The 27,134-nt window shown below is 38.3% G+C and overlaps 1 protein-coding gene across 2 annotated transcripts in view; it reads left to right on the top strand.

Annotated features, from left to right (window-relative positions):
• Positions 1-27,134, top strand: part of ABL2 (ABL proto-oncogene 2, non-receptor tyrosine kinase) — a 163,767-nt gene that overhangs the window by 36,713 nt on the left and 99,920 nt on the right. The gene's annotated exons all lie outside the window — the stretch shown is intronic.

Here is a 27,134-nt window from a genome sequence, read left to right as displayed (position 1 = left end):
ATTTATTTATTTATTTATTTATGTTCCCTCCCCCCTGGTTGTCTGCTCTCTGTGTCTATTTGCTGCATGTTCTTGTTTGTCTGCTTCTGTTGTTGTCAGCAGCACAGGAATCTGTGTTTCTTTTTGTTGTGTGATCTTGTGGTGTCAGCTTTCTGTGCGTGTGGCACCATTCCTGGACAGGCTGCACTTTCTTTTGCGCTGGGCAGCTCTCCTTACGGGGCACACTCCTTGCACGTGGGGCTCCCCTGTGCAGGGACACCCCTGCGTGGCAGGGCACTCCTTGCGCTCATCAGCACTTCGCGTGAGCCAGCTGCACACGGGTCAAGGAGGCCCGGGGTTTGAACCGTGGCCCTCCCATGCGGTAGATGGACGCCCTAACCACTGGGCCAAGTCTGCTTCCCTGGACTCCCTTTAATGCTCCCTGCAAAGGCATATTCTCTTTTTAAATTTTTTTTTTTTTAAAGATTTATTTATTTTATTTAATTTACCCCCCTCCCCTGGTTGTCTGTTCTTGGTGTCTATTTGCTGCGTCTTGTTTCTTTGTCCGCTTCTGTTGTCGTCAGCGGTACAGGAAGTGTGGGCGGCGCCATTCCTGGGCAGGCTGCACTTTCTTTTCACACTGGGCGGCTTTCCTCACGGGCACACTCCTTGCGCGTGGGGCTCCCCCACGTGGGGGACACCCTTGCGTGGCACGGCACTCCTTGCGTGCATCAGCACTGCGCATGGGCCAGCTCCACACGGGTCAAGGAGGCCCGGGGTTTGAACCGCGGACCTCCCATATGGTAGACGGACGCCCTAACCACTGGGCCAAAGTCTGTTTCCCTTTAAATTTTTTTAAAGATTTATTTTATTTACTTTATTTTTCTTTTTATTCCCTCTCTTCCAGATGGTTTGGTTGTGTGTCTGCTCATTGTTTGCTCGCCTTCTCCAGGAGGCATTGGGAACTGAACCTGGGACCTCCCACATGAGAGGCGAGTGCTCAATAGCCTGAGCCACATTTGCTCCCTGCAGACTGTTGCATCTGCTGACTTGTGGCATCTGCTTGCTGTGGTGGGAGGCAGCGTCTAGCTTGTTGGAGCAGGAGTCGGCGTCTAAGCTTGTTGCAGGGGGAGGCAACATTTAAGCTCATTGTGGCAGAGATAGTGTCTAAGCTTGTTGTGGCAGGAGGCAGTGTCTGAGTTCGTTGTGGTGGGAAGTGTCTAGCTCTTTGCAGTGCAAGGCGATGTCTGCTCATCTTCTTTTAGGGGAGGCATCCAGACCTGAACCAAGGACCTCCCATGTGATAGGTGGGCGCCTAATGAGTTGAGCCACACCCACTTCCCAAAGATGGATTCTTTTTTATGAACTCTTAGTTTCTATTTGTGAATATATTTTTTTAAAGATTTATTTATTTCTCTCCCCTTCTCCCCCCCCCCCACCCTTGTTGTCTGTTCTCTGTGTCTATTTGCTGCGTCTTCTTTGTCCACTTCTGTTGTTGTCAGCGGCACAGGAATCTGTGTTTCTTTTTGTTGAGTCTTCTTGTTGTGTCAGGTCTCCATGTGGGCAGCACCATTCTTAGGCAGGCTGCACTTTCTTTTGCGCTGGGCAGCTCTCCTTATGGGGCTCACTCCTTGTGCGTGAGGCTCCCCTACGTGGGGGACACCCTTGCGTGGCATGGCAGTCCTTGCGTGCATCAGCACTGCACATGGGCCAGCTCCACACGGGTCAAGGAGGCCCGGGGTTTGAACCGCGGACCTCCCATGTGGTAGATGGACGCCCTATCCACTGGGCCAAGTCCGCTTCCCTATTTGTGAATATTTTAAACTCACCTTCATCTTTGAAGGAGAATTTTTATGAAAGAATTCATGGCTGGTGGTTTTTCCCTTTCAGTATCCTAATTATATCATGCCACTGTCTTCTGGGCTCCATGATTTCTGATGAGAAATCCGTATATCGTCTTACTAGTTGTCTCTTGTATGTGATGGTTTGTTTCTACCTTGCTGTTTTCCTAGTTTTCTTTTTATCTTTAGCATTTGACAATCTGAGTAGTATGTGCCTTGGAGTAGATCTATTTGGATTTTTTCTAATTGTAGTATGCAATGCTTTTTGGGCATGTAAGTTCATTTCTTTCATGAGAATTGGGGACTAAGCACTGTTAGTTTTCTATTCAGGTGTTCACATTCTTCTTTGTATCATTTTTTTTTTTCTTTAAAGTTTGCTCAATCTTTTATTTATTTTTTTGTTTTAGGAGGTACTGGGAATTGAATCCAGGACCTTGTAACCTCGTACATGGGAAGTAGGCACTCAACCACTGAGCTACATCCACTCTCCCATGAGAGTTGTTTTTTTTTTTTTTTGTTTTGAGGAGGTACTGGTGATTGAACCCAGGACCTCTTAGATGGGAAGCAGGCACTCAGCCACTTCAGTTATATCTGCTTTAGCCCTATGGTCTTACAACTCATTGATTTGATTTAGGAGATTTGTATGAACCTTGTTGATTAATTGTTTCAAATCCTGTATCTCATCTGGGGCTTTGATATCTTCCTTTGCCTGAGTCGTATCTTTCTTTTTCTTAGCATGGCTTGTAATTTTTTGGCTGATATCTGGGTATCCGATTGTGATGATGTGTTTTCTCTGATGCTCAATTCCTCTCTCACATATGAATTCAGTGATGGAAAGCTGAGTGTTACTGCTGTTGTTTGATTATTGGTTCACCCTGTTCTAGCTCTTTAGGATCGTCCCTGTTTAGTTGCTCAGAGCCAGGCCAGGTACGTAGTAATGGGTTGTAGACCTTCCAAGTCCCTTAGGGAGGGAATCTGTAAAGGCCTGGAAAAACCTCTCATTTGTTTACTTTTAGTTTTCTTTCATACACTTCCTTGGTCTGCCAGCAGATAGTCTTTTTGTCCATCTGCTGGCAGGCCAAGGAACAGTGTGACAGAGATTCCTGCCTCAGGGCTGTTTGGAGCCTCAGAAACCATAATTTCTCAGAAGCTTTCTCCAGCCTTTGCCATAGCTGCCTCCCTTTTCCTGGGTAGGAAATAATTCCACTCCCCTCTGTGTCCTCACCAATCAGTCTGGGTCAGTAGGGAGGGTGTTTGAGAAGGTCAGATTTCTTTAATCCCATGCTAGGTACCAGGGCAAAGAATGGCGTGACCCCCACCTGGCCTGGAAGTGCTCGTGGGACACAGCAGACCAACTTTGTTGGTCAAAAGGTGAATCAGCCTTAGGCTGCTGTCCCTCTCTCCCCTTTCCTGGAGAGATGAACCCCTGCTGTTCTCTCTGTCCATAGCTATCAGTCAGAGGCTAGAGAATTCAATGCTGTCCACCCCAAAGGTGGGGGGATGGTGCCGGTTGCTGCTGCAGTTTTTACTCACGGAGTTTTCCCATAAAGTTTCTTTTCCTTTGCCCCTCTTTCTTTTGGGTAATGTCCATCTTTCTCCTGGTGTTTTAAGGTCTAGAACATTTTTTCCTGGCTTTGTCTACCTGTCCTTTAGCAGTTTTTCTGGGAGACAAATGAGTCCTGTGTCTCACTAAATCTCCATCTTCTCCGACATCCCATAGTTTGAGTATTTATTTAAGTTATGTTATTAGGAAACTGTTAAAGAAGATTAATTTTTAATTTCTAAATTTGTGCTCCTTCTGTATAACAAAATTCTTAGGTTGTTATATTTAAAACATTGCAAATGTTTTATTATCAAAAAACAGATGTTTCTTTCTTGCAGTGTGTCCCATTGAATTCCAAGTGACAGAATTTATGAAATTTATGAAAGTCTGTGTTTGCCTTGCTTTGGCCATGGAAAAAAGTTACTTTTTGGATGAGATTCAGAGTACATTTGTTATGATCAAAGGGTTTTTAGGAAGTTCAATTTAGTAAGAAAAAAACAAACAAAAACCTGTTCCTCCGCAGTCCACTAGGGGATACTCCAGTACTTAGGAAGAACATCCAATTGCTACTATAGTAAATTTAGTGTAATTATTGATTTCTTATTTGTTTACACACATGCACACATGCACACAAATGAAGTAGACCTTTAGGACTGGCTTCAGGTATTATTTGATGAAAATATTGTTCATTAAGAAGAATTTGTTGCATTTTTTAAGTGTACAGATTATAATGTGATTCTTGGCCACTTTTTATAGCATAGCTTTCTTCACTATATCATGTTGTATTTCTAAATATTTATCTTGGAAGGTATGAAATATGACTTTAGATACACACAAAGCAGAGGATAATTCAGGCTGCTGTCTGAGGTATTTGACAAACTTTATTTTTTTAAAAAAATTATTTATTTATTTATTTCTCTCCCCTTCCTCCCCCTGCCCCAGTTGTCTGTTCTCTATGTCTATTTGCTGTGTGTTCTTTTTTGCTTCTGTTGTTGTCAGTGGCACGGGAATCTATGTTTCTTTTTGTTGTGTCATCTTGTGTCAGCTCTCTGTGCGTGCGGCACCATTCCTGGGCAGGCTGCACTTCCTTTCACACTGGGCGGCTCTCCTTACAGGATGCATTCCTTGTGTGTTGGGCTCCCCTATGCAGGGGACACCCCTGTGTGGCACGGCACTCCTTGCGCGCATCAGTACTGCCCGTGGCCCCACACGGGTCAAGAGGGCCCGGGGTTTGAACCGCAGACCTCCCATGTGGTAGACAGACGCCCTATCCACTGGGCCAAGTCTGCTTCCCTGACAAACTTTAATATTATATAGTTTTTTTTCTAGTAATTTAGGTACAATGCAATGTTGACTTAATGCTCTAAAGAAGAAAAATATAAATTTAGAGTTTAAAATAGCGAAGTTTCAATGAAGAATGTAAGCTCTTCTATATATTAAGAAAAGGTTATCATACATGTTTCAGAAAATAATTTGCTTGACTAAAATTTTATTCTTAATTTACTTACTTTTCCTAACTCCAGTTTTAAATTTCTCCTATATGATATGATTATAGTTCTTCCTTGTTGCTTGCATTTCATTCCTTTATACCTGGTATACAGGTGCTTAAAGGTTAAGAGAATTATCAGATTTAACTCATCAATTTAACCTGATTTCTGCTATTTATAAGTACGACAAATGTGCAAAGCCAGGTGCCATTATGACAGCATGATTTGAAAAATAGAAAGTCAGGCACTGTGATTATAAGAATAAGAGAAGAGGTAAGTGGATGTAATCCAAGCAATTGGGCTCCTGTCTACCATATAGGAGGTCCAGAGTTTGATGCCCAGGGCCTCCTGGTAAAGGCACGCTGGCCTATGTGGCAAACTGGCCTATGTGGTGAGCTGGCCTGTGCGGAGTATTAATAGCCCTACTTAGGAGTGCTGCCTTACAGGAGTGCTGGCCCATGTGGAGAGCTGGCATGGCAAGATGACGCAACAAAAAGAGACACAGAGGAGAGAAAATAAGAGACATAGCAGATCAGGGAGCTGAGGTGGCACAAGAGAGTGATTGCCTCTCTCCCACTCCAAAAGGTCCCAGAATCGGTTTCCAGAACCGCCTAATGAGAATACAGGTGGACACAGAGAGCAGACAATAGAGGGAGGGGGGAGAAATAAATAAATAAGTAAATCTTAAAAAAAAAAGAATAAGATAAGAACAAGTGTATTTTTTTGTTTAGTAAAAATGAGGTAGTATAGGAATTACTGAGAATTTGTTTTTAATTAGGTCATAATTTTATAGGATATTATAAAGGTAACAGTGTTAGGAGGGTTGCCTTTGACATTCTTATAATGGTTTTTTTTTGTTTTGTTTTGTTTTGTATTTTTTGTATTTTGTCCCTATTTCCCTAGTAAAACTTCAGAAGAGCTAGATTTTGGCTTAATTTGGCCTTTTAGTTTTGTGCATGACCAAGACACTAGCTGTACATATCTATGGTAGAGTGAAAGCCAGGGTATTCCTATGGACCATTTTTCATAACTAATTCTGTAACTACAGAGTATATATAGTTAAGTACCTTGCTTTATACAGTGACTAGTCAGTAAGTGAAACATGAGTCCATCGTATTTTTAATATTGTGGCTATAGTCAAAATGTCACAATATCATAGTTACTCCTCTGCCTTTATCCTTTTTTGTTTGCAATAAAATATATTTGTTATTAAAGGAAACATAAAAACAAAATGAAGACCATTTATGTTGCTTTTATTTAAGTTCAAACTGTTAATTTTTATATGATAGTTTCCAGTTGATTGTCCAATTTCCTCCCTAATTAAAGTTTGAGGGTATAATTGTTTCCTATTTCATACAACACAAACTGTTTCTTAGTAAATTATTTTGAAAAACTTCTTTGTGATTTTTAATTTTAATAGAGTAGAGATTACTTAAATGTGGGGGAAGGTGTATATATGGAATGATTCGGTACAGAAATATTAAGCTTGTCATACTATCATATACCATCTAATTAAGATAGAAGAGTTGGAAAAGATCAAAATATACAGTATCTGGATTTTAAATTAAGAAGTCCAATAGTTTACTACTCATTAACTGGTGGAGATCAATGATTTGTTTTGTTTTTTTAAAAAAAATTTTTCCTAATTAGGGTTTTATAATTCTCATCCTTATGCTATAATACAAGTACAAAGTGTTGGGAAGATCCATTTGTCTAGTATTGGTCCATGGAGGATTTTATCACTATCATTGTTCTGGGTTTCCTCTTCTGATTGTGATATTCTTTATGTGGCCTTTATGTCAGGTCAGAGAAACACTATTTTCAAGAAAACTGAACATGACCTCCAGTCTAAATGGGGGTGGGGGTAGGGGGGAGAGGGACCGACTGTGATTAGAAGGGAGTATGGGAAATAACTGGATAGCTGTTTGCTTCTACTTTTTCCTTCTCAGCTTCTTCCTTCCCAACTCCCTTACCAGGGCTAGAGCCTTAAGTTCTTTAAACACTCCAGAACATGAAGAATGTCATAATTTTTGTCATTAGTCTTTCACATCTTGAAATGCAGAATTGATCTGGAAAGTTAATGCAATTCAAGTATCATTACAACTATTAAATAATTTTTTTTTAATTTAATTTTGAAGATTTAACACATTCATATAGTTCAAAATTGAAGAGAGATACATTTAATCTCCCTATCCCTCTGTCTTTAGCCAGCTATTATCTTCACTAGGGCAATGTTCCCAGTTTAAATATACTTTTCTTTTTTTTAGGAGGTACCAGGGATTGAACCCAGGACCTTGTACATGGGAAGCAGGTGCTCAACCACAAAGCCACACCCACTACCCAAATATACTTTTTTTCTCTTCCCTTCCCTCCCTCCCCTTCCCCTGCCACCACCTCTCCCCCACCCCCACCCCTGCCCTGCTGTTTTTGCTGTGTCCATTTGCTGTATGATCTTCTGTATCGATTTCTCTTTTTTTGTCTTCTCATCTTTCTCCTCTAGGATTCACTGGGATTTGATCCTGGGGACATCTGATGTGGAGAGAGATTCCATGTCAATTGAGCCACCTCAGTTCCTGGTCTCTGCTGCTCTTCACCTTGACTCTCCCCTTCGTCTCTCTTTTTGTTGTGTCATCATCTTGCTGTGTGACTCACATGCGCGGGTACTGGCTTGCTGCGCGGGCACTTGCCTCGCTGCACAGGCACTTGGCTCACTGCGTGGACACTCATGTGGGCACTCAGCTTGCCATGCAGACACTTGTTTGGGCACTCAGCTCACCACACAGGCAGTTGGCTCACTGCGCAGAAACTTGACTTGCCACATGGGCCCTGGCTCGCTGTGCAGGCATACTTCTTCTTTTTCACCAGGAGGCCCCAGGGATCAAACCCTGGGACTGCCCATATGGTAGGTGGAGGCCCTATCATCTGAGCCATATCCGCTTCCCTCCCCAAATATACTTTTAACATTTATCATCTAAAGGACTTTTTGGTATATGTGTATAATTAAAGTTGACAACATGTTTTTTAAGAGACAGACACTCTAAGTTTTCATTATTCAACAATTATTTTGAGCACTATTAGGCATTTCCTTAGTACTGGGACTACAGCAATGGACATTGTCCCTGTCTTGATGGAGATGACATTGTACTAGATGGAGACAGACACTAAATAAATATTTATTTACTGTATCATGAGGTCAGAAAAATAAACAATAAATGGACAGAATAATAGGGGAGGTACTGTTTGGATAGAATGGTCAGAGAGAGTCTCTGCTAGGGAGCCATCTGAGCAGAGAATTGAGTGATCTGGAGGAGTGAGATCATGACTTTTGGGGGAAAAGCATTCCAGGGTGAAGAACAGAAGACCAAACTTCTGGAGAACAGCATATATTTCAAGCAAAGGTATATCTCCTTTAGGAATGGTGGAGGGGGTCAGATTGGCTGGAGAGGACCCTTGAATATATAGAGAAGGCGAAGGTAAGTGTAATCGGGAGAGAATGCTGAGGAGCCAGTTCGTAGAGGGCCCTTGTATACCCTGTAATGGATATTTATTGAGGCAGGGTTTAGATTTGAAAGGCTTACCCTGGTGTGCCTTGTGGAGATTAAACTCTTTGGAAGGCCATTGGTAAAAGTAGAGATACTAGTTATGAGTCTAAAGTAGTCATAGAATATATAACACTGTATTATATACAATTAGCTTTATAAAATTGAGTTAGGATTACTTCTGCCTCTAGATTTGACTTCCACCCTTAAAGAATAGGGATAAAAATAAATGATTTCATGAAGCTATTAAGAATTTCATGTTAATGGTTTAGAAGATAATTTTTAAAAACTTTTATTGTTTACTGATGGAACTTCATGGAGAGAAAGCAGATCTTCATGTGTGTTCTTATTAATAATTTTTTGTTACACTATCTCATGAGTTTTTGTTATTGCTGTAGTTTTTTAAAATCACAACATCCATCTTCTAGGCAAAGATAGTTTAATACTAACTTTAACTCTAATTTATGTTCTAATTTATTTTTATTTCTATTTAAAATAAGATGATACATTATGATATAAAAAAGGCCATGAACACAATCATAAGGATGCTAATTTAGATGGAAATATTTAGATATATATTGTAAATAGAAATTCCACACCCCTGAGCAGTCGTTCCCCAGCCCTGCATAACCACTAATCTAATTTCATCTTTATAAATTGATTTATATTTACGTTTTGTATAAATGGAATCATAAATAATGTACTTTGTGTCTGTTTTCTTTCACTCAGCATGTTTTTGTCTGATATTAACATCTTGTATTAACATACGTTTATTCAGTGTCAAAGAAAAATGGTCTTATATATGCAACTTTACCCATATTTATATTTCGCATGGGGTTTTACTATGCTATATAGTTCCATGTTACATTTTTTAACTTTCTTTTTAGTAATATACATGGCCTTAGACTTGCCCTTTAAACCACTGTCATACCACACAATAGTACTCCTAGTTACAAACATGCTGGACTTTCATCTTTTCTGTTCATTTCCAAAGATTAAAACACATCCTTTTTGCCAATTGTGCACAAGTTAATAACCCTCAGCTTTCCATTCTCTAATCTTATTCTATTTATTGCAACTTTTTTGATGTCCAGGTAACTAGAAGTACATTGTCATAGTATTGCTGGTTAGAATCTTTAGGACACCTAATTATTATGAAATACCTAAGGATATTTTTAGTAATATTTTGTCTTGCATAATTGTTTAAATAAATTGAATGGAGAAAATGTATTTTAAGCTAGTTTTTAAAAAAATTTTTAAATAACTTTATCCCTGAAATCTTGACATTATTATTTAGCAAGCCAGTTTCTTACAAGTTCCAAAATTTTGAGGTAATAAGGATGTTAAAATATCAGTATGATGAACCCTAAAGAAGCCTATTGGTATAAAAATTTGTGTATATAATGATCCTAGCCAAAATGGGGAGAGGGGAAGAGGGCTTGAAGCTGCTTATAACTGAAGTGTACTCTTTGTGGAAGAGTTGTGAAAGAAGTTACTTTTTAATGAGCAGTCCTTGTTGCTAATCAGAGGCAAACATAGCCATTTATACTGATAGTTGGTTATAAAAATAAAGCATTGATAGGAAAGTCACAACCAATAATGAAAGAGAACACCTTACTCTGAGCAACCAGCATCTGTGTCTTTAAGGTGATATACACATAGTTTTTCTTGGTCATGAGTGTTGTTTTTTGTTTTTTATTTTAATTTCTTTTTGTTGAAGTTTATCATTCATATATGAACATCCATAAACAATAAGTGTATAGTATAAGTTGTGAACTTATAGAACAAACATGCATATCATCATACAGGGCTCCGATATATTACCCGACCAACAACACCTTGTATAATTGTGAAACAGGTGTTATAAACTGTGAAAGAACATCATCAAAACATTACTACTAACTAAAGCCAATGTGTTACATTTGGTATATTTTTCCCCCACCCAACCTGGTTAATGACATCCTGCATTAATAGTATATACTTGTTATCATTCATAAGAAAAAGTTCTCATAGTCTGTTAGCCATAGTGCGTCTTCCACCACAGGATACATTGTGTTATACAGTTCCATGTTTTGTAGAATCCATTCCAAGTGTACTCTCAGTGGCTTTCACATTCTTTGCAGGGTTGTGCTGTCATTACCTCAGTCAATATTAGAACCTTTTCATTACTCCAGAAGAAAAAATCCCATACCCCTTTATACTCCCTTATTGTTGTCCCTTAGAATTGATATATTTTCTTTGCCATTGCTACAAAAAATTACTATATTACTATTAACTATAATCCATAAGTTACATTAGTTGTAATTTTCCCGTGTGTCATCATATACTTAACACTTTGTAAAGGAAGAACATTCTTATACTATTAACCACAATCTTCATCCACCACGACAATCACTGTTATACAGTCCCTACATTATTCTTTAACTTCCTCTCAATTGAAATATTACATCCGCAAACTACCCCTTTTACCACAATCACATTTATAAATCATCAGTTTTAGTTATACTCACTATAATGTATTACCATTAACTCTATTCATTTCCACACATTTATAATAAACCTTATTAAGAATTCTACATACATTAATACTCCGCTCCCATTTTCAACCCACATTCAATTTCCTAGTAACATATACTCTAGAGTTTACCTCCATGAGTTTACTTGTTTTAGTTCATATTAGTGAGTCTTGGTCATGAGTTTTAATAAGTAGTGGCCCATGTAATACAAATTGTGTTTTTTAATTAGCTAGATTCAGTTCAAATTTTGAAAACTAATTATAAGAGAAATACCTCTGTCTGTTTCATTTACCTGAAAGAATAACTGGAAAGCACAGAGCAAAGCTTATTTGTTATTATTAATAAATATAATAAAATATAGCCCCATAGTTTCCAATGAAAGTAATAATAACAGGCAAGCAATAAAAATGTCCCTGAAAATGAAAAAGGAATATTTGTGTTATATAGTAAATAGACTTAATGAGAGAAGGTCATATTTAACATCAGTAAATATTGAGTCAAACCAGTAGACTTGCTTAAGAATTTAAACATTCTCTAAAGCTCCTTCAAAATAAAAATATGTATAAAAGGAACTAAGCATTCTCCTATTTCCTTATTTTTGAGACATATTTTACTGTCCCTTTCCTAAAAATTTGGAAGGAATGTAATATATTCTTGCAATATTATAATTTTTAAGAAATATAACTGTTAAAATATATTATTTCTATCTTTTTATAAGTTTTATCTACTCAATTCTGAAACTAGTGTAGATGTTTAAAAAATACAAATGGTTTGTTAGTACTGTAAATAACTTAATCTAGCTAAATTTTTTCCTCATGTGTACAGTGGGATAATACTAGGTTTATCTTGCGGGATTATAAATGAGTTAATATCTGTAAAGTTCTTCCCACATAATAACTACTGATTAAGAATGTAAATTTTCTGAATTCAAATCCCAGTTCTGCTACTTATTAGCTAAATGACATTGTAAAATTATTTAACCCTTTTTGGCTTCTTTGTTCTGTCCTTTTGAGTCTTCCATTTCCTTAAAAGGTTGTCTGTGTTTGTAGCTCAGTCATTTTCTCACTCGTTTCCTGCTCATTGAAATGTGGGGATCTAGAGGCCTTTTTTAATTTTGTTTTTTCAGTCTGAACAGGCAGTATTTCTGCTTGTACATAAAGTTTTTATGATGAGAGAAGTTACAGTATACTCATATGCTGATGGAAGTGATCCAGTAGAGAGCGCGTGAGGGTGGAATTAATGATATAGAAGAGAGAGGAAGAATGGCTAGAGCTGATATTAAGTTGGTGACAGTATTTGGAGTTAACATACAAGAGAAGGTGTGGCAGTTTGATATTATTTAAAAATTCCAAGAAGAGATATTGATTATGTTTGTAAACTGGTCTGTTTCTCTGGGAATGATACCCTTTGATGGTGTTAAATTCATCGACTTTGTGTTTACTTGATTGAATCAAGATTAGGGCTTTGATTTGACCACATCATTAGGATGTGCAGGGTTGAGTCCCTGCCCCCTTGGTGGGCTATATAGATGGACGTTCAGTAAGAACACAGAAGTAGACACACACAGAGGTAGACACACAGAAGAACACAGAGGAAGGCAGATAGCTCCATAGACATGGTAGAGGCCCCGGGAAGAGAGATGAACCATTCATCTGATAGTTTATAGCTGACTTCATGAAGAGACCAGAGCAGCTGAGCCCAGAAAGAAACGAGCCTCGGGAAGAAGGACAAGCCTTATGCCAGCCTACAGCTGAGATTGGAAGAAGCTGGACCTATGGGACCTTAAGAGGGAAGAGAAAGGCTGAACCCTCACAGACATCGCCATCTTGCATGAACACATGGCAACAGACTTTGGGTGAGAAACCACCTCTTATGGTACCTTGAGTTCAACTCTTTAGGGCCTTGTAACTGTAAGGTTCTATCCCAAATAAATACCCTTTATAAAAGCCAACAGATTTCTGGTATTTCACTCACCATCCCTTTGGCTGACTAATACAGAAGGGATTGGCTATGTGTGAGAGACAGATAGTTGTTCATGTCATAGGAAGGAAGGCAGAGCATTAGGAGGTGTAGATAATGGTAGAATGGGTGGTGATTGCTTTAATTTTCTAAGCAAGGTCATCAGCTAAGAGTGAGAAAAGGGATGAGGAAGAGGTTTTAGATGTTTGAAAAGGATGAGAACATGCAATTATTATCTAGGAAAGTGGAAGTGAATAGAATAGGGAAATCTAGTATGATTACTAGGCAGTGTTAAGGGCCCATTTGAGGTTTAAATTCATGAATTAAAAGTGAGGCTACTTAAGCTTGGTTCTGTGCTTCATTTTCCTCCGGTCACATTCATTTCAGGAGTATAAGAATAGAGAATTTGTATTTAAACCAGGCTTGTGGTTTTGCAAAATTTGTATATCCAAGTGAGAGAGCGACATGTAATTATAATGATGGATAATGGCATTTAAGCTACATAAAGAGAGAATAGAGGACTTCAAGGGATGAGAGACAGTGTAAAATAGTTGGATCAGTATATTGGAGATCCTGTGGGGTGTACATGCACTAGAAGAAATGAGATAGAAAGAAAGTGGTATTCAAAAGGGGTTGCATGAAATTGAGATTATTGAGAGAGGGTGCATTGGGCAGTGTGACTAAGGTAGGGTTATGTTTAGTGTTTTGATCTTCACTGGAACCCTATAATGTAGTTGGTGTAAGCATCAGTGAGAAAAGTGAAATTCACAGAAGTTGGGCAATTGCTACAATGTCCCAAAACTAGTAAGTTGGCTACCTAGGACTCAGAGCCTATTATTCTAATTCTTAGTACTTCTTCTATCATGCTACATCAAATTTCTGAGAATTTAGTAACTTGTTGTGGTGGTTTGAAGCTCTGTGTACCCCAGAAAAACGTCTTAAACCCATTTGTGTGAATATAAACCTTTGCGTAAGTAGAACCTTTTGGTGAGGTTACTTCAGTTAAATTATTGTGGCCCAGTCCAGTCAGGATGGTCTTTTTGTTTGTTTGTTTTAGATTTTAAAAATTTAACCATTTATTCCTCCCCCCCCCCCATTGTCTATGTTCTTTTTAGGAGGCACCAGGAACCAAACCTGGGACCTCCTGTGTGTGAGAGAGGTACCCAGTCACTTGAGCCACCTCCACTCCCTGCTTGTTGTGTCTGTTGTTGTGTTTCCTCACTATGTCTCTTCATTGCATCATTTTGCTACATCTTCTTGTATCACTTCAGCTCACTGTCTTGCTCATCTTCTTTAGGAGGCACCAGTAACTGAACCTGGGACCTCCTGTGTGATAGGTGAATGCCCAACTGCTTGAGCCACATCTGCTTCCCCAGGATGGGTCTTAATCCTGTTACTGGAGTCCTTTAGAAATAGAATGAGTTCAGACATGAGAAAGAGAGCCACAGAGGAAGCATCCAGAAGCTGAATACACACGGAATCCAAAGAGAAAGGAGTGACCCAGAGATGCTGCTCTTTGCCTTGCTATGTGACAAACTAAGAACCAAAGATCACCGGCAGCCAGCCCCAGAATACCAGTCTTTGGGAATAAAACGTTGCCTTGACGACACCGTGATTTGGATTTTTCCTAACCTCAAACTATGAGAGAATAAATTGCCAGTGTATAACCTGACCCATTTCATGGTATTTGCTTAAGCAGTCTAGGGAACTAAAACACTAGTTATTTCCTTTCTCTGAATCTAAAATGGCAGCCTCAAGACAAGACTTTAAGAGAAATGTTCATGAATAAAGTTATTTTCCTTTACAGAACTCTTCAGAGACTTAACTCTGGGGTAAGGGAATGTTAGAGGGTGTTGGGGACTGAATCATGTCCCCCATAAAAGACATATTCAGGTTCCAACCCTTGATCCTATGGGCGTGAACCCATTTGTAAATAAGATCTTTAAGCATGTTATTAGTTAAGGTATACCCAAACTAAATGAAGGTGGGCTTTAATCCAATATGGCAGAAGCCCTTATAATCAAAGTAAATGGGACACAGAGAAAGAAGCCACAGGGAGCAGCCAGAGCTGGAAGGCAATGGAACCTGGAAGAAAAAAAGAGAGGATGCTGCCAAGTGCATTACCATATGATGGAAAAGCCAAGGACCCCCAAAGATTACTGCCCAGCCAGCAGATACCAACCCTGAAAGGAAGCAAGCCTTCTAGCCTTTGAAAGTGAGTCAATAAATTCCTGTTGTTAAGCCACCCATTGTATGGTATTTGTTTTAGCAGCCAGAAACTAAAACAGAGGATTTACTGTTGCTATTATTACCTAATTGATTTTATTGAAAACACGTATAAATTAGGAGGCTTAAATATGACAGTTTTGTTTTAAACTCCCTTTTGTAAGGAGGCTTAAGGTAGTGGTGGATGGAACAAATAAGAATGCACTATTCTTCAGTGGCATGTCTGGGCAGACAGCTGTGCTATTAGAATGTGTCTGCCCAAATTCATGTACATTCTTTATGCTGGCAGTTTGCATCAATCCAAATCTTTAGGAAAGAATTACTAGCTATTGGTCGATGTCCATTTGGGATACGATTCTCCTTTCCCCTGCAATGAGGTAATAGTCACTGTTCGTTTTCTTTGTGTTCATAAGCATTTAGCTTTATGACAGAGGGTAGGCTTTGAAGAGTTCTTAGAATGTGAAAGAAGAATGAGGGACTTAATTTAATATAATATGAACTGATGTTTATCAATTTGAATGTTTACCATAGTAGAAAAATGTCTAAATTTCATATAAAATTTTAACATGTTTCAGTTTTGTTGGTTTAATTTTCTGTTTAAAACATGAGTAGTTCCTTGGAGATGATCTTAACCTTTGGCCAAAAGAGCTCTGTTTTCCTCTCTGCTACCATTCCTCTATCTCCTTCCTGTTCCTGGCACTGAAATTTTGTACCTCACTAGAATGGTGTCTAAGATGACTGAACAAGGGAGAAGAAAGGTTGTAGACCTTTGGCAGCTGATCATCCCTCTCCTCTGAAGCCTTTATCCCAGCTCCTCAGAGGTAATGTTAAATGTTAGGGTGTATACAACTCTGATCTTGTTACTTCCTTGCTTAACAGGCTTCATTGATTTCCTACCATCTTCAGGATGAGGTTCAAACTCCTTAGCAGAGCATCCAAGCCTTTCATAATCTGGTGCCTGCCCAGTCCCATACTAGTCTCTAGCTATACTAAAATACATGTAGCTCTCTGAACATGGTGTGTGCCTGGTGGTCAAGAAACATTTCTTGCATGAAGGAATAAATATATTGTGGTGTTTTTTGGTTTTTGTTTTTAACATGAATTTCTATGGCTAACTGGACTAAGACTCATGTCAGGAATCCTCTTAAGAGACCTTCTGTGCTTATGTTTATACTAGGAGGTACTCTTGCTCTATGATACCAAAATATTCAGGCCACTCTGTATTATAATAGTTGTTTTACACTTTTCTTTCTCCTATTAGTATGTGAGATCCTGGAAGGCAAATGATTGTATATCATTTACTTTAGTACCCTACAGCTCTGGGCTAGTTCTTCATAGGCACTTTTCTATTATAGAAAGCCTTTAAGGTAGCTGTAGCCCTTGTTTCCTAATATTTATGTTATGTAATGTTATATCCAGGAGTTTTAAATTTCGTTTCCTTGTCTTCCCAAGGTGAAAATTTCTTAGAAACTTGACCTGTGAAAACATCAGTATTCCAATGAGTATTTATCAATAGCAGTCATTAAGTAGTATAATGCTATTGCTTATTAAGTGATTAGCATGCTAGCAAGGAAGATTAGAATTGCAGATTTTGTCTTTGTATGGAGGAATTAACTTGGTTCTTTAAGTAGTTGGACAAGATTATATAAACTTTAGCTTTCCAGATTAGTATATTGGAGTTTTGCAAATGTTAAATCAGTGACTCATTAAATTGCATTCCTACTTAAGATGTAATGTACTGCTAATGCAGTTGTGTTTCCTGATTTCCACTCTTTTTATCTACGTTGCTTTTCTTTTATGGTTTCAGGTCAAAAGTGGTGTAATCTGGATGTTATTTAGAATGACTTAGTCAGTGGGTGATACATTATTTATTCCTATGAGAAGACTTTATTTTAGATGTTATTCCTTTTAAAAGTTTAGAATCTTACTCATTTTACCATAAGTTTTGACTCTGTTCCTAACTTAAGTTTAGTTTAGAAGAAACAATAGTCAAGGAAAGTTTAAGCATACTGAAAATTTATGGGAATTTTTGCTCATATATCTAATATAAAAATTTATTATATAATTACCAATTATGTAAAAATCCAAATTTATTCAGATAAAATTTTTAATTAATAAATTAGGCTTTAGGATTGAAGACTTTTCTGATGACTCTTTTTTTTTTTTTTTTTTTTTAGTGTAGGTCAGCTCTTCCATGCCAGAGCCACATATATATAGAAGATCAGCTTTTATGGAATTCACTCTTAGATAATTCAGTGTGCATGGTCATGAACTAGTATACCTTGGATGAGTCTCTTAATCTCTCTTTTTGTATCTCAGTACCTTATCCTTTAAAATGGGGGTGAGTTAGTATAATCTGTATAGTTTCTTCTATCTCTAAAATCCTGTGACCCTGGATTTACATTTAACTGCCATGATGCTCACATTTGTTTTTGTTACCCCCGCCCCTTTTAAAAGAGCATTTAACTATTTGATGGGAGACAGAATCTCCATATGCCTGGAGACACACATGTATGCGAGTGCGAAATACCTTCCAACTCTTGTTTATTAAACATGAATTATTTTACAAAAGTTAGTTTTTCAAAGACTTTTTCAAGTATGTCTATATTGAAATACCATAAACTTTTATTAATTTGGACTCTGGCTGTAAGTCTGTATTTAATCTTAAACTGGGCAAACAGACATTTACCTTTTGCACAATCCTTGTCAAAAAGGTTTTGCTACACATTATTCCACATTAGTGATATGAATAACATGAATGAAATATTTAAAACCTATAAGAAAGCAGGCTGTTTTTGAGAGTGTAGTACCATTTGCATTAAGACAATTGTTTCTAGATGCTTAATGAAAGCTTGATCACTGTAGATAAAGGGGAGGAAGGAATCAAGGATAAATGCAAGTTTGAAGCCTGATAGAATAGTAGCTGTCATAACAAAAAAATGGGAACTTTGGAAAAGAAGTATATTTATTTGGCATATGAACAAGAGCTTAAGTCAGTACAAGTTTTAATACAGTTGTTACTCTCAGTAGACTTTTGCATTTTGGAACCTGAACCTTTTACTGCCAAAATTTGTGTGTCTTATTGTATGTAATCTCTGATATATTATTATAAGTACATTTATTGGTTTCAGATAAGAAAGGAAGCAGTGGTAAGAACGAACACCCTTCTGAATCCTGCCCATATTCCCAAGTCAAAGTGCTTCCTAAGACCTATAGCTTCCCTGAAGAAGAGTATGTTTGGCAGGGGATGGTATGTCATCACTATTCTTGGAACTGGCGTTGACTGTTTCTGTGCCTCTTTGGCAGAAGCTAGAAGGGCTGGGTTGGATCTCAGGGCATCTTTGGAATAATTAGGATGCTTAGTGTAGCAGCCCAGCTTGCTACCAGGCTCAGTCATCTTAGTGTTTTGTTTTGTTTTTTATTCTCCCCTTCCCCTTGTGGCTTGCTCGCTGTCTGCTCTCTTGTCCCATTTTGCTGTGCGTTCTTCTGTGTGTCTGTATTTATTTTTTATTTACTCCCCCTTCCCGCCTTGTGGCTTGCTTGTTTTCTGCTCTCTCTACCCATTCACTGCGCACTCTTCTGTGTTTTCACTTGTCTCCCTTTTTCTTGTGTCACCTTGCTGAGTCAGCTCTCTGCAGCACTTGCGGGTCAGGCAGCACTCTGCAGCACTTATGGGCAGGCAGCTCTCCGCGGTGTGCGGGTGAGCCTGCCTTCACAAGGAGGCCCTGGGACATGAACCCGGGGCCTCCCATATGGTAGACAGGAGCCCAACTGTTTGAGCCACAGCCGCTTCCCCATCTTAGTGTTTTAATACTTGTTCTGGTCAGAAACAGGAACCTGTGCCTCACTAGTCCATTTTTTCCCCCTAGGCTAGAGTGTTAAATTAAAGCTTGTTTTTCTTTTGATTTTATTCCGAAATTTGGCACATCAGAGCAGGGTTTTATTTTTCATGAATGTTCAACTGCTTGTATTTTTCTTAGTATAGGAAAATATAGCAATACTAAAACCAAAACCTGCCTGCTGTTTCATTACTTTTGTTTTCTTGAATAGCACTTGAATATGTTTGCCTTTATCTGCCAAGATAAGATATTCTTAGAACCTTAAGAAATCTCCTATGCGTATAGTTAAAAAGGAATTTCAATTGATTTTTAAAAAAATTTTTTATTGAAGTATATCATTCATAAGTGAGATGGGATTGTGATTCAATTGATTTTTGATTAATTTCTTTAAACCTCTTGACTAAAGAGACTATGGTAAGAATTTGGATAGTCTGTAATCTCCTTTATTAATTTATTTCATCATTCCATTTAACCAATCTATGTATCTCACTGCCTGGGGCATGAGCTCACATTCCCATTTATTAGACTTACAAGACAGTGGCATGCCAGACAGTAGTAAAACCTAGGATATCTGTCTGCTAGGAGACTAAAATTAAGAGCTAGATGTTTACTCCTTAAGGCCATCTATTTAAAGACCTAGTTTGTAAACAGAGAGTAGTTCTCCCCTCCTCACCCACACCACAGGTAGCTAATTTGTTTCTTTCAGGTAGCTTCAAACTTGTACCCTTTGTCTGTTCTAATACTCTTTTTAAGCCCGAGATATTTACTTTTGTTTTTGTGAAACATTCTTGACAGTGTAAGGGTGGCCTCTGCCAACTTCACGTCACTGGTGATGGCTTTTGTGTTCTGAAGCCGGGCAGGGAACAGAAGGCCATTCAAGCAATCAAGGGAATAGGGAAAGGAGCTAGCTGGCTGGGTATCTATGAGCCAGGTCTACCATCCTGCCTCTTTATTTTTCTCTCTCTGGCGTTGGGTATCCACAACTTCCTGTTGCTGCTCTAGCTATGTATTTGTTTTACCCTATCCAACTGTGCTGCCCCCACCCCCCAAAAAAACACATAAAGTATTTTTTTTTTTAAAGATTTATTTATTTAATTCCCCTCCCCCTCCCCTGGTTGTCTGTTCTCTGTGTCTATTTGCTGCATCTTGTTTCTTTGTCCACTTCTGTTGTCGTCAGCGGCATGGGAAGTGTGGGCGGTGCCATTCCTGGGCAGGCTGCACTTTCTTTCGCGCTGGGCGGCTCTCCTTATGGGCACACTCCTTGCGCGTGGGGCTCCCCTACGTGGGGGACACCCTTGCGTGGCACGGCACTCCTTGCGCGCATCAGCACTGCGCATGGGCCAGCTCCACACGGGTCAGGGAGGCCTGGGGTTTGAACCGCAGACCTCCCATGTGGTTGATGGATGCCTAACCACTGGGCCAAGTCCATTTCCCCACATAAAGTATTTCATATCTTCTCTCCTGTTTCTGAAATGAAAATAAAAAGTGCTCTAAGAAATTTTACGGGGAATAACAAAGAGGAAATATTTTGTGGAGAATAAGTTCCCTTTTATATTTCCCTACCTTTTCATTTTTGCTTAGAATTAGTAGAAAAGTAGAGCAGTTATAAAAAGGTTGTAGAAGGTTTTCAGAGTACACCATGGACTGAATGAAGTAATATATACTTCAAAGGATTTAAATTCATTTTCAAGCATATGACAAGTTCAGGAGTGGCAGCTAAGGGAATAGCAAAGAGAACTATAATAATATTGGAAAGACTTCGGGTTCATCATCTGTCTGCAGGTATTAGGGTATGTATAAACCCTTGTTCCTTGTTCCAAAGAAAGGAGGCAGGAGTAGGGGAATAATAATGTTCCTAGGTTATATAGTGGAGGGGAGGGAAAGTCAGAGGAAAACAAAGGAAGAGAGCCTGTTAGTGAAGGGAGGCTCTGGAGCGTTTTGTAAGGTATATATATAAGTCAGTATATAAAAAACAGGAAATGCCTTTTTTCCTGCTTTACATAAAATTTGTTATGAACATATCTATGTTGTTAATAAGGACTAATATACTAAAAATGCTTGTTTACTAATCTATTTTTCTTGCAAGTAACATCATACTTCAAGCTTTGAGGGAGGGGAGGTGTAATGTATCCTTTAATTTTTTTTTCCCTTTATATAAGGACTTATCATTCAGTATTCAAATGTCATTCATTTTCAGTTTGTTCGAATTAGTATCTAGATCAGGTCTACACATTGTAATGATATATTTGATAATTGATGTGATAATCAAAAATGTGTTCTCTAATGCAATTGATATATATTTTAAGTCACTGTTTATTTCTAGATCCTCTGCCTTCACTCTTGATATTATTTTGGGAAGACTGAAATGAAGGGTTATTATTTCTAAAAAACCAATGAAAGACATTCTAACTATAAAATTTGTTATTATAATATAAGATATTTCCTGGATATGAGCTATTTCCTAGAACATCTTTCAAAACCATTTCTTGATTGTTTTGGAAGAAACTAGAAGTGTTATGAAAGATATTTTTGCATATAGAAGTAGTTGTGTGTGTGGTTTTTTTTAACTAAAACTTTTCTTTATAATTTAGGATTTTGAATAATTTAGAAATGTCCAGATGGGGCTTGTTATACTCATATTTTAAAGAGTTCTCTGTAATATTCTTTATGGACATTTGTCTGATTTGTTGATTTAGTATGTTCAGAAGAGTTTCTTACTTTTAGGCTCTTCCATATTTATTTGTAAAAGGTGATAAAATAGTCTATATGGCAGGATTTGAGAAACACCAGCAGTGTATCCCTGCCTACTTGTTAATGCCTAAAATTCTTTCTTTGGGGCATTTATTTTATCTTTGGCTGTGTAACCTATTCAGATGTAAGTATTTCTGTAGGGAGAAATTCATTGCCATTATATTTATATTAACATTTTAGTACAAGTAACTCATCAGATTATCTTTTAAGTACTGAGACTCTAGAGCATAATTATTTTAGAGACCCTGCCCTAGATCTGAGAGTAAACACTCCCCAACTGTTCTTGTCTAGTTAAAATAAATGGAATCTGTTCTTTCCCTGCTGTTCTCACCCTGCATTAGTCAAAAGAAGGCTGATGCAAAATACCAGAAATCTGTTGGCTTTTATAAAACGGTATTTATTTGGGGTAGAAGCTTACAGTTACCAGGCCATAAAGCATAAGTTACTTCCCTCACCAAAGTCAGTTGCCATATGTTGGAGCAAGATGGCTGCAAAGGTTCAGCCTCCCTCTTTCTCTCTTGGCTCTGTGGTCCCAGCGTTTTCTAATATCAGCTATAGACTGGGATAAGTCTTGCCTCTCTCCTGGAGCTTGTTCCTCTCTGAGCTCAGCTGCTCCGTTCTCTCCACAAGGTCAGCTGTAGACTCTCAGGTGAACAGTTTGTCTCTCTTCCTGGGGACTCTGCTGTGTCTAATGGAGCCTTCTCACTTTTCTCACATATCTGCTTCTCTGTGTATTTACTTTCCCAGGCTCCAGCATTAAAACTCCAACGGTCCCCTCTGCCTTGTTATGTTCTCTGCGAATCCCCACCCACCTACTGACATGGCCCAATCAAAACCCTAATCATGATTTAGTCAAGTAAAAGTGAAACCTATGAATTCAGTGGCCCAGAGGAACAGACCAGTTTACAACCATAATCAGTATTTCTTTTTGGAACTCACCAAAAATATCAAACTGCCACACACCCTACAAAGATAAAATCACTTTAGCCCTTTAGGTAGAAAAAGACTGACTTGGACAGCGTGTATATACATACATGTATGTGTGTATGCACAGAGTGATAGGAGTATCATGAGAGGTTAAAGACCCTGAGAGATAATGGGATAGAGTCACCAAGAAGGGTCAGGAAAGGAGGATGCCAAGCAAGGCCTATTTTACAATCTTCCCTAGGACCAGACTTGATTAAGGAGTTTTCTTGAAGTATAGCATGTATCCAACTTTTAATTCCAGTTTTTTCTATTTGAAAATGCTGATCATCTATTATTTATTATTTTTAAAGTGAATTAATTTGCTTTTCACATTGTATTGAATTATTTTGCACTCTAGCTCAGTGATTAGTTTCAGTGAGGGGAAAGGTATCTGTTTATGGTTTCTTATGATTTTTAAATTTTTTCTTTCTCTTGGAAAAATACCAGTATTCAATAAGGAACATCTGTGACTAATCTTAGGTTTAAGTTTTTTCTTCCAATGATTTTATTGTTCTTTTTCAGAAAAGAAAAAATAAATTATGCAAGGCTTTTCTGGATCCATAACAACTCATTCTTTGAAGGTTCACAGAGTCCCTTACAGAATTTTATTTCTAGTCTTTGTACCTAGGTGTAGTATAATTAAGTTGCTCTACTTTATTTCATAACAGTATAAAATGAATTTATTCTAACCAAATCTCTTACTTAAGCTCCTTGAGAACAGGATATCTAATCCTTTCATCTTTGTAGCTTCCATAGTATCTAGCAAAACAGTAAAACCCTACTGTTAGTGGGGTCTAAAATGTGATGCATTGTTATTAAGAGGTTAGTAAACAAACAACAAAAAAAAGGTTAGTAAAATTATCAGTTTGACCTGTGCATACAACAAGAATTACATAGCCAGCCTCCAATCTTGTTATATCAGAGCTGTAGTGTCTTGGACAGAATAGCTGCTCAAATTTTTTTGAATTAATGAATTACTGTTTGTATTCACTAATGATAATATAATTTATTTTTTAAGTCCCTCCTTTCCATTTAATTCTTTGTTATTCTCAAATACAACTATATTGGGGATTTGTATTGTGTATTTTTTTAAATAAAGGTATCATTAAATAAAGGTATCATTTTATTTCAATGACTAAAATAACCCACCTTTGTTACCATGTTTTTCTCTAGAATTAAAATAATGTTCTTAAACAATTCAACAAGAATTACTTCAAGTTATTTCCTATACTTGATCTTCCCTGCTTATACTTCTTATACCTATTTATAAAGTCTCTTGGTCGTAATGTTCATGCTTCTGCTAGTGGTGGTATGGCAGTTTGATATTGTTTATGAATTCCAAAAATAAATATTGGGTTATGTTTGAAAACTGGTCTGTCCCTCTGGGCATATTTGATTATATTGGATTAAGAGGTTTCACTTTTACTTGATTAAATAATGATTAAGGCTTTGATTGGGCTACATGAGTAGAATATTGTATCCCCACCCCCCTTGATGGGTGGAGACTCACAGAGAAAAGACATGGCAGAGAACAGAGTGGGGAGTTTTTTGAGCTGGAGCCCAGAAAGTAATCTCACAGAGGAGCAGAGCACATGAGTTCAGAGACAATTGAGCCCCAGGGAGAGAGACAGAGCTGGTCTCCTGATAGTCTTCAGCTGGCCTTGTAGTGGAGAGAGCAGGGCAGCTGAGCCTGGAGAGAAAGGAGCCCCAGGAAGAGAGGAACCCAGGAAGCCTGAACTCTTGGCAGACTCTGGCTGCCATCTTGCTCCAACACGTGGCAACAGACTTTGGTGAGGGAAGTAACTTATGCTTTATTACCTGGTAACTGTAAGCTTCTACCCCAAACAAATACCCTTTAAAAAGCCAACAGATTTCTGGTATTTTGCATCAGCACCCCTATGACTGACTAATACAGGTAGCATGATTGGTGTTTTGAGGATTGGTTAAAACCCTTTTTTGGATCAGATGAATCTAGGGCAGAAATCAAGTCACACACTGATCATCATTCAGCCTGGGAACACCCAGTTCAGAGGGTCAGCATAGAAAGAGCTTACAGTCTTCAGGCTTCCTCTAGTTATTGAAACAGATTCCCAGGAATACAAGTCAGCAGAGCCTGAATCCTGGAGGTTGAGTTTTCTGAGAAATTTTGATAAACATGACTTTAGATCTCAGAACCTCCTTTCAACATGACCAATCCAGGAGTGATCCTGGGTCAATCTAGAGTTTGAACCCACCCAAGGACTTGGTCCACAAGGAAGAGAGGAAATCTAAGTTCCACGGCCCTCAGCTTAGGTTATATCAAACCAACAATGGCTCATTTGCAAGGCAGGAACTAAAAAGACTCCATAAGGTATTTTACTTGTGGTTGCAGCTAGAAGAACACAGCAAGGAAGAAATTATTTCTCAATTGGTCCTGGAACAGTTTGTGATAAGTTGTCACTGCAGAAACAGGTCCATTTTGAAAGAGAAATGGGATTCATGTGGAAGAAACCTGGAGAAACTCTTAAGATCTGACCAAGGATTGCGTGAAGTCACCTGACTTTGTCCATGTCCACACACAGGGACAGAAAACCCTCTTCTTTGAGAATATGCCCTTAAGAGAAGTCATATTCATCTCATGGAACAAATACCAGCAGGAACCCTAAGAGGAGAGAGCATGAGAACCCCCTTCTGAGGTCCCATATGCTATTTTCCTTCAAACAAGATAAGGAAATGAATATAAAGAAGACAACAGTAACATTTCTGTGAAAACCAATCAAATAAATGACAGTATTACTTGTCGAGGCAATCAGGTACCTTTCCTGGTTATTATTCAGGAAGATAATAACCCTAAGGCTGAAGAGTGGAGTGTCTCTTGGGAGAACTTGCACAACTCCAGAAGAGCAGAGATTGGCCCCTCCAGATCCCAGGAAGGATCCCTGGAAGATCATCTATCAAAATGTCCCTGTGGAGGTGGGACCACAGTTTTTCTCTAGACCAGCTCAAACCAGCCCTAAGCCTGCCCCTACCAACCAAAGCAATGATGGAACATCTAGGTGTGGGGTAAATGAAGAAAGAGTCCATAGACCCCCCCATATCATACAGATATGAGGACTGCCCCAGAATCTTTAGTATCTCTCTCGGTTAGAAGCCCACCAGAGAAAACACAGGAATGAGAGAACATTTGTTTGTGTTGAGTATCACAAAGATTACTTCCAGACATCAGGCCTTCATGTGTACCAGAAGATTCACATAGTGAAGAAGACCTTCAAGGGGAGTGGATGTGGCTCAAGCGGTTGAATGCCCGCCTGCCACCACATGGGAGGTCCCGGGTTCCATTCCCAGTGCCTCCTGAAAAAAACAAAAACCAACAACAAGCAAAACAAATGAAAAATCAACTCAGGGAAGCCTATGTGGCTCAGTGGTTGAGTGCTGGCTTCCTGCATACCAGGTCTCGGGTTCAATCCCCAGCCCCCAGTACCTCAAAAAAAAAAAAGTAGTTCTTCAAAGGCAGCATATATGAAAAGTCCTTCAGTTACAAAATCATCTTGCGGGCTCACGAGAGAATCCACACTGGAGAGAAGCCCTGTGTGTTCCCTTTGCAGAAAAGCTACCGCCAGTCATCCTTATACCACTGCCATGGCTGACCTACCAGAAAATTAATCTCAAAAGTGATTCTGCCACACCAAAAGCTACTATCTATCTACTGTCCCCATATCAGATATATTTTTAATTACCCAATATGCCTAATATTTCATGCAAAATGGTAATTCTTTTAGTAGGGAGATCAGATACAGATTGGTTACTTGAGTAGAATTTTTCTGTCCTCCATCTTCCTATATTATGTGATACCCTTATTCAAAGATTAAATTTACCTGAGGAAGACTTCAGAGAGAAAAAGAAATAAAACAAAGCAACAACAACAACATTCCTCTTTTGTACAAAGGATTTATTCTTGTTTATGCTATATTTTTCTGATTTTCATTTGGAATTCCATTAGAATTGATACTTATCTGTCTCAACTTCCTGAAAAAATTAAGGCAAGCAAAAAATAGGAGAAAATACTCTGAAGTCTTTCAATACTACCCAGTATATCCAAGCATTTCTATTTAAAGGTAAGAGTTTTTTTTTAAACAAATCAATTTTTTTGACACATATTAATAAAGCATGTAATTGATCCAAAGTGTACAATCAATTGTATTTGGTATAATCATCCAAGACTAGTTTTTAAATGAAATTAGACTATATGATCCTCTGTTGATATTGTGTAGAAACTCAAGTCTTGACTGCAGGTCACTGTAATCAACTCAGTGTTGATTGACTTGAAATTTCTACCACTTCTTATCAAATACTTTTGGCTTTATTAATATTACTATTAATATTAATAAATGAACAAGAATTTGGATGAAAATTTGATGCCTCAGTAATTGGGGTAGGAAGTCATACTAGTTACTGTAATACATCATGGTCTTCAAACTTTTTCTATACATGAAGAACTTCTAGAACTTA

The sequence above is a fragment of the Dasypus novemcinctus genome, chromosome 13 (genome assembly GCF_030445035.2).
Source record: "Dasypus novemcinctus isolate mDasNov1 chromosome 13, mDasNov1.1.hap2, whole genome shotgun sequence".
Taxonomy (NCBI): domain Eukaryota; kingdom Metazoa; phylum Chordata; class Mammalia; order Cingulata; family Dasypodidae; genus Dasypus; species Dasypus novemcinctus.
Note: the sequence above shows the minus strand (reverse complement) of the source record. Positions and strands in the feature narration are given on the sequence as shown.